General features: G+C 40.8%; 1 protein-coding gene across 6 annotated transcripts in view; it reads left to right on the top strand.

The window, feature by feature from the left end:
* Window positions 1-12,047, top strand: part of eif4g3a (eukaryotic translation initiation factor 4 gamma, 3a) — a 56,791-nt gene that overhangs the window by 905 nt on the left and 43,839 nt on the right. The gene's annotated exons all lie outside the window — the stretch shown is intronic.

Here is a 12,047-nt window from a genome sequence, read left to right on the forward strand (position 1 = left end):
ACACCCAAAGTCAAACTAAAACTCGTAGAAATAGTGTGTATATTGATTCTACTGAAGTGTCAAAGCGGGCTGACATTGTTGGTTACAGCCAGGCTTTCATGGTTCTTGACACCGGTTACCGGCGCCCGGCTTTGTTCGTTTATCTTCGGTGGCTTGAAATTAGCAGGGCAGCTAACAGCAGCATCCATAATTGTGCTAATGGTAGCCCCAAAATAAGGCCTGGTTTTGGGGAGGGGGGTGGGGGTTTTAACACCTCCCCTCTCGTTTGTGAGCGAGATGACCGGGTGTGTACTCTTGACAGGCATGTGAGATGTCAGCACGATAAACCCTTAGATGTCAAGTTTTTTTGGTTTTTTTTTTTTTTTCCCAAAACTTTAAAAAAAAAAAAAAAAAAACTTTTTGGATCCAGCAGTTTTTCGTGGCTCAAATTGAGGCAAAGGTGGTTTCATTCTGATAATTCAAGCAAACACTTTCTGTTAAATACAGTATATACATAATCTTAGCAATGATAAACTTATCGCCTAGCCTCACCTGTACAACTCCACATGAGAAAAGTGACAAGAGCGCTAGAAACTCATTCAGGCAATGTCAGATTTATGTGATGCATAAGAATCATATCTGAGCTTTTAGGTGACCCAAAGGTAAGTTAGGTAAGAGTCCTTGGTTTAATTATTTTTTTTTAAATGTATGTAGGTATGCACTTTTTAAAAAATGATGACATAATTTATTGAAAAATAAATTGCCATTTGAGAACCATTGCCTTCAGTACCAACCAAATCATAAGAAAGAAGACTTCCTAACATGTTTTATGAAATGTCTCACGCTTCTGTAAACATCCAGCAACAACAACAACAACAACATTAACATCCAGAGCACGGTGTGATGCCAAATGCCTCTGCTGGCCTATTTACTGTCACCTGCGTTGTTGGAAGATGTTCACACCGATGACAGACTAGCCTACTTTAGAGTGGAGTGAAGTCACTGCACTTATGTCATCTCCTGTTACAGTACAGCAAGGTGTCAGTGTGAGGCAGTGGCCTTTGCCAGTGCCATCTCTGCCCAGTCAGTCAGTGGCCCAAAGATGGTTTTTGGCTGGATTTGCAAGTCCAAGTGCCGGATTTCAGAATTAATGACGACATTATATCCGATTATTTTGATTGTCTAGTTACGTGTGCGTTTACAAGTGACTCATCTGACCACATGAAATAAGCCACATGCGCAGGTGCCCAAATTGCATGTACCGTTAAATACCCCATAAGCGTCAACACTGGACAACACAGAAGTAAACAGTAATGTCGGGCTGAAACGATTAATTGGATAACTCGAATATTTAGTGCGGTACTTGCTGTTTTTCCTTGTGATTGTTTTATATTTATGGTCTAGAAGTGTTTTTCATACAACGATTTGCTGTAATTGTGACTTTACTACTGCTTCAGTGTGGGTTAGTGATAGACTACAGTGCATTACGATTTACAAAGTTGGGTTACGTCACCACAGTAGCAGCATAACTGTCATCAACCGAGGACAGTTATTTCAGTGATGTCAAGCTTGCATTGAAGGGGTATAGCCGATCGTACGTTTACGCTGCACTTGCATTGGCATATATCCGATCTGTATCTGATTTTTATTCGCATTTGGAGGAGGCCTGCTTCCAATCTGAACATATCCCATTACATCCGTTTTCCTTTCGTTTTATGCTGTTATGATGGCTATCCCAAATATGCCACTTGAGAGAGTGAAAAAAACAAAACAAAAAAACACACTTGTGTCACTTGAACCATGACCATGTGAATCCAGCCCTAGACATTCAGTAGTTTAGGCTGTGCGTTTACATGACAAGCCTCAAGCTTGTAATTGCATACGCGGAGAACATGCACATGCATGTTGAGGCCAAGTCCACATGGATGTTCCCAAAAAAGGGGGAAAAAATCTTAACAGCCTCATGTTAAAAATGAACAGGGTTTAACAAATAAAAAAATAAAAAAAAACACATTTGTTTGCTCTCAAGGGCATTTTGGCCAATCAGAGGCCTGAAAGAGCAAAACGACAAGCTGAATAAAGGCCTCTGTTGATCAAGATTGTGAGATGATGTAAATTTATGTGGAAATTATGTTTCATTCATTCATCCATTTTCTATTGTGCTTGTCCTCATTAGGGTCAAGGGTGAAATGGAGCCTATCCCAGCAGACTTTGTGCGAGAAAAGCAGGGTACACCCAGGACCTGGACTGGTCACCAGCCAGTCACTGTTTTAAAACAGTGGTCGCCTATAAGGGAGACAAAATGAATATATATTTGGATTGCCTACGTGTGTCATTGAACAAAATTTAATACAAGTTTAAATTAAATCAAAATGTTTATTTCAATTGAGACAAATAGGGCTGAAATGATTAATCGAATAATGCGCTTACGAAAAAGGTTTTAGCAAATTCTCTGCCTAGAACATAGGTGTCAAACTCAAGAACCGGGGGCCAGATGCGGCCCGCCACATAATTTTATGTGGCCTGCAAAAGCAAATCATGCTCGTCAACTTCTGTAATTTTTGCTAAAATCTGTACCCAAATTCCAAATTGTCATAATAATAAACAATAATGTTGACATATTGCATTTTTCTGTTACGAAACCCTTCTTCTACAGTAACTTTAATCACCAAATCATATTATTACCATTACACAACAAATTGAGGGATATCTAGTTTTGAAATCAGAAGACAAGGATAATAGTTTGTTCAAGTATTGTTTAACATTTCACTATTCTAACGGCTCTCTGAGGGAAATCATAACTACAATGTGGCCCGAGACAAAAATTAGTTTGACACCCCTAGCCTAGAAGCTTCGCAGGGATAATTTTTCCACAGACGGATGATGATGGAGATTCATGCACCACTCTCTACAGAAATGAGTGGGCGTGATGGCACTAAGCCAGTTCGTAAAAGATAGAGAATGTCCAAAGTTTGGGATCATTTCACACTGAACAGGGAACGTAAAGTGCAAGTCAACTGTACAAAAGCACGTCTACAATCGCCAGCACAAGGTAACGTACGTATTGATGTCAGCTAATTCAATATAGTCTACTATCGGTAGTTAGAATGTCTAGCAATGCACCCTCCAAGTGGTCAAGGACACTTAGCCGCCAGTGAACCTTCAATCGCTTTATTAAACAAATGGTAAGAAAACAAACATGTAATAAGCACATTCATACACGAGCTACCGATGGTCATGGCTCACACAGGGTCTAACGCATTAACCCGTTGCCAGCCAATTAGCTGTACACTTTCATTCACTGACGCCCACGTCACTCACCAGGCCAAGCCTCACCTTTTAAAACCTTCACACTCAGTCACAGATACTACAGTAAAAGGTGAGGATGGTGTGTCCAAGTGAACAAAAATAATACCTGCACCTCACATTCACGTTATTGTGTTTAATAATGCAAAAAATATTTTTATGCGATGAATTGATGGGATATATGGTAGGATACTCAATTCTAAAACTATTTGATAGCTGAAGCCTAAGAAACAAGCAAAATAATTTTTTGCTGTCAACACAAATGCAGAAGATCCTGAAAAGAAGCATTGGAAAGCCCTACTTGGAGCAAAACCTCTGTTTTAAGGAAAGAAAAACTTTGTGTGTGTGTGTAGGAAGTGGCAGAAACTGATAGGAAAAATGCGTTTTTGAAAATATCCACGTTCGTTTGGACATGGTTTAAAGTGTTCAGTCTGGGCATTTGCGAGTCTGTCAAAAGAGTAATGGTGGACCACAGTTCTTGTAGTAGCACTTGGAGTTTTGTTTACTATTCAGCTAATATAGGAGTTGTATTTCTTTCCAGAAACAATGGGACGTATTTAAAAGCAGCTTTTTGTTAGGGTTGTCAAAAAATGCAGTTTCTTGTGGCATTGCCAACTAGTGGCTTGGCATGGATATTGCATTTTTGCATATCCGTGTAAGCAGGGATTATTTTTGAAACGATCAAAAACGCAGACACAAAAACATCTCTCTTTCACTTGGTTGTATTAATAATGAGTGCTTGTTTGTACCATACCCCTGGCTTTAAGTGCTGTGAGGGTTACATTTAACAGAACACAGAGACTGGTTGTCTGTGCTAACTGTGCAGTATCGTTGTTTGACTCCTGACTGTTGAATTTGTTTAACCTATTTTCCACTGCATGGCTGTAAATGTTTATCATTGGGGTGTAGAACTTTAGACGTTTATAACAAGTTTTATGTAAGTGGAATAGATGTAAATATATGGCTTGTTGAGATTGCCGCTGCAGTGATTTACACATTGACTTTTGTGTTACGTCATCTGACTTGTGTATGTCCTGTGACTGTTGATGGTCTGATACACCTGTGTCATTGATCTGATATGCCTTTATACTTAAAAGCATTCCTCTTCCAGCTAACAAAGTTAGATTGTCCGGTACCTACATTGCAGTTGTTACGTCATCTGACTTGTGTATGTCCTGTGACTGTTGATGGTCTGATACACCTGTGTCATTGATCTGATATGCCTTTATACTTAAAAGCATTCCTCTTCCAGCTAACAAAGTTAGATTGTCCGGTACCTACATTGCAGTTACAAGCTCTCCTTATCATTTCTATTGTGGTGAATGACTTGTGAGACACGTAACACAGATACAAAAATTCAGCACAAACAGTAGCGCAAGATTCCTAATTATTCCTAAAAAACAAGATTCCTAATGATTCCTAAAAAACTTTAGACCATGATTCGACAGAACGCCGTTACAAAAGTTAGTGCTAGCACTAGCTTGCTAGGCTACATTACGTTTTGTTGCCTGCTTGCGAGCCGTATCGTATTAAAAGTACGTGAACATACCTCAAGCAAGCCTTGAATTAAAGTCCTCTCCCGAGCACCGTTGACCACCAGCACACGATTTTCCCCATTTTGTTCTTATAATACACACGACTCGATCGATTGTTGTTGTCGTGGCCGTGGTAACGAGTGTATCCGGCAATCGTCAAAGACCAATTTTGTCTTGTAGTATAATCCGGACATTACGTGTTGTCTGTCCGACACCGTTGACACGTTATTTTTTATTTTTTTTAAATAACTTTGTTGGCTGTCAGATATTTACAGTACTACGTCAAATGGAACAAGGCTAAAAATAAACCAGCTTTTGGATTCAAGTATACTGTACATGCGGAGTTAATGTCTTTTGCGGAGCCGATCAATGACGTGTTTGATCGGATCGGCGAATTATGTCATTAAAGCTGATTAGCCGATCAGCATAAAATGCTAATTATCAGCCGATACCAATCAGGCTGATCAGATTGGTGTAAAATCTATTTAGAACACTTGTTTTCAAAGCGTACTATGAGTATCATTAGTGGTATGTGGGCTCCCCCCAGTGATACACGAAAGAATCACTGGATTAAATGCTTAGACTGTGAATAATGTTACAGTGGTTTAAATCTTTTTTTTTTTTTCTTTTTTTTTTTTATTCTGTAAATTGGTACAGTACATTTGTTAAGTACAGTTCGGGATAGTTGTATTTAACTTATGTACAGTACATTTGCACTGAATATTTTAATTGACTGAAGTTAAGTAATTGATTAAAATCAGTCATTAAGATTATATAACGTTCACTTTTACATTTTTTGTGTTGTTCAAATTACATAATATTACAGAGGTTTACAATCATTTTAAATACATCTTAACGTTTTTTTGTTGTTGTTTTTTTTTTTTTTGGTTGGATGAATGCTTGGGCCGATACGCTACTGCATTTTAATGGTGGTCATGATGGTGGTAGTTCGTGTAAAAAGTTTGCGAACCACTGGTTTAGAAGTTGTGGCATCTCAGCTGGTTTTAAAAACCCCCCAAAAAAACAGCACTATACAATGCTACCTTCATTTATGGGTTTAATCCATTCGATGACCAAACTCATAACTCAATTTACCTGTATAGCACATTATTTTTTTTAAAACCATTAATCTCTTAAAGCACCTCCAAAAAACACAATTTATTTGTTGTTTTTAATAAAGGAAAATAGCACTGTATTTTATAAAACAAAAACCCACAAAATTCTTGAATAAGCAGGGGGTAAACCGCCAATAAGTGTTTTTGGGGTAGCTTCCCACCAGAAAAAGGAAAATTGAGAAAACAAAACGAGGAAAATGGGTGAATCCGCGGGTATGCGGGCTTCCACTGTTTAACACACCAGTCCAGTCAACGTGTTGGCGTAAATGCATGTTTCTTACTGGGCAGTTTTGAACTGATGATAAAAATGTCTATGAGCGCCCTTCTCTGCACTTGCCTAACGTCCAACCGTCCCCTTTTGTCTAACCTCTCACGCCTTATAGACTTTACATTGCTTCTGACCCGTGGCTCTCTGAGGGATCGTCAGTTCCCACTTGCTGGGATGTTAACTCGCGGGACAACAGGATGGTGTGCTGTTTGAAGGTGTGTGTGTGTGTGTGTGTGTGGGTGGTTGCTGTTGCTGTTCCTGGTCGTCAAGAGGAACGCCAGGCACATGTGTCTGCTGCTGCGCAAGCTCAAACAATGGTGCCGCTGCTTAGCAGTCAGTGCGAGAGGCCAAGGTGGCGCTTCCCACCATCTGCCAACAAAGGCCCAGGTCAGCCAGCCTTGCTTGAGATGCTACCACTCACCCAGCCCCCTCTCCTTATTTCATTCCAACTCACCTCACTCCGCTGCAGTCCCAGCTGAGAAACTGAGGGCTTTTCCCCATCCCACTTAGATGATGGACGGATAGATGGATTTAAACAGCAGGTCCAAGTCCCTCAGACAGATTTAATGACAAAATCTGAAATTTTTGACCATCTATTTCCATATCCATTTGAAGTGACACGCCCCCCGAAATGTTACACTGACGGAATACATGAAACAGCAACACAGAAGTATACAATACTACGTAAACAATGCAAATATTAAACTAGTGTTTAATTGACCTTGGCTGACAAACAATTCTGAAAGATTAAATGCAAATGTACAGAACATAAAAGTTAAATACTACTGAATTGTACTGAAGCAGTGATTCTTTTGTGTACCATTAGAGGGAGCCTGTCTTCCACACTGAGAATCACAGGTCTATGCTTAAGATGAAAATGATTAGTGCTGTATATTTTAATGTGGTTGTTTGGGCAGACGCGGGTGTCTGTACTGTGTATGTCACCAATCGGTGTATTTTGATGACATCTAGCTCGCATTGATGAGGTAGATCCGATTTGTGTGTTCACTCCACACATTGACAGATATCCGATGTGTATCCGATTCTTATTCACATTTGGACAAGGCCTAATTCCCATATGACGATATTCGATTAATTTAAAAAATGTCAGTCTTTGACTATGCAATATTAATGGCTTGAGAAACATTCCTTTTTTTTTTTTTGTTAAAAGGGATGGTTTTGGACATGCAAGGATTTTGCCCGACACCAGCGATATCCACTATGCACTCATAATCTATAATATATCCTGAATAGGAAAAAAAAAAAAAAGAAAAGTAGGCAACTTGCTTCTCAAAATATGTCAAGAAACCTAAAAGCTTAATGCCGTTTTTGCGTATATTACAAGATAGCAGAATGCCTTAGGAAATTTTCCACTTCCACTCTTACTGCTCCAGAGAAAATTAAAATATTTGGGTTTTTTAAACCAACTGATACATACTGAAATGAGATTGAGATCAGTCAAAAGAGAGTTTCTGACTTTCGTGATTGGTGCAGATTGTAATGGACATGTTGGTGAAGGAAATATGGGTGATGAAGAAGTGATGGGTAAGTACGGCATCCAGGAAAGGAACTTGGAGGGACAGATGATGGTAGACTTTGCAAAAAGGATGCAAATGGCTGTAGTGAACACTTTTTTCCAGAAGAGGCAGGAACATAGGGTGACCTACAAGAGCGTAGGTAGAAGCACGCAGGTGGATTACATCTTGTGCAGACGACGTAATCTGAAGGTGGTTACTGACTGTAAAGTAGTGGTAGGGGAGAGTGTGGCCAGACGGCATAGGATGGTGGTGTGTAGGATGACTCTGGTGGTGGGGCGGAAGATTAGGAAGACAAAGGCAGTGCAGAGAACCATGTGGTGGAAGCTGAGACAGGACGAGTGTTGTGCAGCTTTTCAGGAAGAGGTGCGATAGGCTCTCGGTGGGCAGGAGGAGCTGCCAGAAGACTGGACCCCTGCAGCCAAGGTGATCAGAGAGGCAGGCAGGAGAGTACTTGGTGTATCTTCTGGCAGGAAAGGAGAGAAAGAGACTTGGTGGTGGAACCACATACAAGGAAAAGGGTTAGCTAAGAAGAAGTGGGACACTGAGAGGACCGAGGAGAGGCGAAAGGAATACATTGAGATGTGACATAGGGCAAAGGTAGAGGTGGCAAAGGCCAAACAAGAGGCATATGATGACATGTATGCCAGGTTGGACACTAAATAAGGAGAAAAGGATCTATATAGGTCGGCAAGACAGGGATAGAGATGGGAAGGATGTGCAGCAGGTTAGGGTGATTAAGGATAGAGATGGAAATATATTGACTAGTGCCAGTAGTGTGCTAGATAGATGGAAAGAATACTTTGAGGAGTCGAGGAAAATGAGAGAGAAGGGAGAGTAGAAGAGGCAATTGTGGTGGACCAGGAAGTGGCAATGATAAGTAAGGGGGAAGTTAGAAAGGCATTAAAGAGGATAAAAAAATGGAAAGGCAGTGGGTCCTGATGACATTCCTGTGGTGGTATGGAAGCATCTAGGAGAGGTGGCTGTGGAGTTTTGGACCAGCTTGTTCAATAGAATTCTAGCGTGTGATAAGATGCCTAAGGAATGGAGGAAAAGTGTGCTGGTGCCCGTTTCTTTAGAACAAGGCTGATGTGCAGAGCTGTGGGAACCATAGAGGAATAAAGTTGATGAGCAAAACAATGAAGTTATGGGAAAGAGTAGTGGAGGCTAGACTCGGCACTGAAGTGAGTATTTGCGAGCAACAGTATGGTTTCATGCCTAGAAAGAGTACCACAGATGCATTATCTGCCTTGAGGATGTTGATGGAAAAGTACAGAGGTCAGAAGGAGCTACATTGTGTCTTTGTGGATCTAGAGAAAGCCTATGACAGAGTACATAGAGAGGAACTGTGGTACTGCATGCGGATGTCTGGAGTGGCAGAGAAGTATGTTAGAATAATACAGGACATGTACGAGGGCAGCATAACAGTGGTGAGGTGTGCTGTAGGTGTGACAGATGAATTTAAGGTGGAGGTGGGACTGCATCAGGGATCAGCCCTGAGCCCCTTCCTGTTTGCAGTGGTGACGGATAGGCTGACAGATGAGGTTAGACTGGAATCCCCGTGGACCATGATGTTTGCAGATGACATTGTGATCTGCAGTGAATGCAGGGAGCAGGTGGAGGAACAGTTAGAAAGATGGAGGCATGCACTGGAAAGCAGAGGAATGAAGATTAGCCGAAGTATGACAGAATATATGTGCATGAATGAGAGGGTTGGTGGGGGAAGAGTGAGGCTACAGGGAGAAGAGATAGCAAGGGTGGAGGACTTAAAATAATTGGGGCCAACCGTCCAGAGCAATGTTGAGTGTGGTCAGGAAAAGAAGAAATGGGTCCAAGCAGGTTGGAACGGGTGGAGGAAGGCAGGTGTGTTATGTGACAGAAGAGTCTCTGCTAGGATGAAGAGCAAAGTTTCTAAAACAATGGTGAGGCCAGCCATGATGTACGGATTAGAGACAGTGGCACTGACATCATTTTATCACGTCGCCTGCCATACATGCCGTCACATTCAGGTATGACGCCCAGCTCCAGATATGTTGTATGTACAAGCTGCACATTGACACAACACTGTACTTAAGGGCAGGTGTGTGTGTGTGTGTGTAGCCTGCCTGTTAAAATGTCCTCATGTTCGTGTGCTCACTGGGAAGTTATAAATAAACTGCTGAGCTGTTATGAGCCAGCATGCTTGACAGTTTATTCCAGAGAGGGCGTGCCCGCGGCCGTCCTGCCTGATGTCAGAAAGCAGACTTGCCATTGTTTGCATCAGCTGCCTCATGTCGAGTATTCAGGAGGTCTTTATTTTTTATTTTTTTATTTTTTTTTTCTGATGATGATTAGAGGACATAAACAGGTCCGTGTGGATTCTTCAGTGTTTAATATGCTGGCATAGGAGTCATGTTTGGAGACAATGCTGCCAGTGCTTTTTGAGATGAACTCTTTAACTGTTTCCTGACTGCTGTTTTGAGCCTTCTTCTTTCTCCACGGTGCCACTTAACAAACTCATTGTTTCCCATGCATGGTGATCTGAAGCAGATGATGTAGTACAGTCATCCATTCTGACAGATTGATAATAGTTGTGTTTTTTTGTTGTTGCGTTTGTGTCGGAAATGCTCCAAATGAGAACAATATGTTCAAGGAAATGTTCTCGCAAACTGCTTCAGACTTGCACAATTGAGTTGGCACTGTAGTTTGAACATTTTGGAGGCGCTACTTTAATGCAAAATCGACTAAGCCTGGATTTACGGTGCAGGTCCAAGATACCAATTCCGATTTAATGCCTATAACCGACTTTCCATATACATTTTAAGTCACCAAAATCCGATATGGCTGCGTTTGCATTCACAAGACATTTTAAACCAACCTCTTTTGGAGACACTAAAATTGCATGCAAGTCATGCCATGAGCGACATCACTAGGGTAGTGGTAAACCATGGTAATAAAACTAATTAGGCTTTACACGATCAGGATTTTTGGGTTTAAAAAAACGATCACCGATCCGATCACAAGATGGAGCAATGTGTCTATTTAAATGACTTGTTAATTTACTGTATATACAGTACTTGTGTACTGTATACTGAGTATCTTTAAGCCTTGATTCTCTAGTCCAGTGATTCTCAACCAGTGTGTCATGGCACATTAGTCTGCCATGAGCAGTCTTCAGGGGTGGCGTGGGAAATTATAAAATTTTACTTAACTGCTCAAATAATTATTCATTTACAATAAATAACGTTTGTTCCTCTATTTAGTGAGGCATAGTGACAGACAGAACAAATAAATGCTCTTCTATTAGATGGCAGGAAGTACATACAGTAATTACTGTGAATGTATTTTTTGTGACATTTTTGTTTGTTGGTGTGCCGAGAGATTTTCCAATTGTAAAATATGTGCCTTCGCTCCACAAAGGTTGGAAATCACTGCTCTAGTCAGGTCATGTATTCTACTCAGTCAGGTCAAACGAACATTACATGAGAGAAATAATGGGAGGTAACTTACTGTAGCGGAATTACTTTATTGCAATTAAATTACTTCACACACACCGAAACGTTTGACCATGATTCAACATCACGCTGGGATGTTTACGCACAACCGTTAGTGCTAGCACTAGCTTGCTAGGCTACATTACGTTTTGTTGCCTGCTTGCGAGCGGTATCGTATTAAAAGTACGTGAACATATCTCAAGCAATCCTTAAAAGAACATAATCTCCCGAGCACCGGTGACCACCAGCACGTTTCCCCCCATTTTGTTCTTATAATACACGCGTCACAATGTCGTCGCCATGGTAACGAGTGTATCCGGCCGCGTGTTGATAAAGCCCAGTGATCGTAAAAGACGGGATGTGGTGGTATCGGAATACAGTATGTTATAGCAGTAGTCTGACAGTGCAATCGTGAAAGACCAAATTTGTCTGTCCCATACTGCCGACATGTTTATTTTTTTTAAATAACTTTATTGGTTGTCAGATTTACAGTACTCTGTCAAAAGACACGCGACAAGGCTAAAAATAAACTAGCTTTTGAATTCAAATATACTGTAGATGATGGCGACGCGGAGTAAATGTCTTTTGCGGAGCCGATCAAGGACATCATTTATCAGATCGGCAAATTATGACATTACAGCCGATCAGCATAAAATGCTAATTATCGGCCGATACCGATTAGGCCGATCAGATAAAGTCTAAAAAAAATACAAACATAAAAAAAATACAAACATAAAAAAATGACATTCTGTTTTGTTGGCTGGGATGACTCTTCACTGGTACCATGATTACTCAAATAATTCAATTACAAAGCAAAGCAAAATCTCTGCCTCAAT

The sequence above is a fragment of the Phycodurus eques genome, chromosome 10 (genome assembly GCF_024500275.1).
Source record: "Phycodurus eques isolate BA_2022a chromosome 10, UOR_Pequ_1.1, whole genome shotgun sequence".
Classification (NCBI taxonomy): domain Eukaryota; kingdom Metazoa; phylum Chordata; class Actinopteri; order Syngnathiformes; family Syngnathidae; genus Phycodurus; species Phycodurus eques.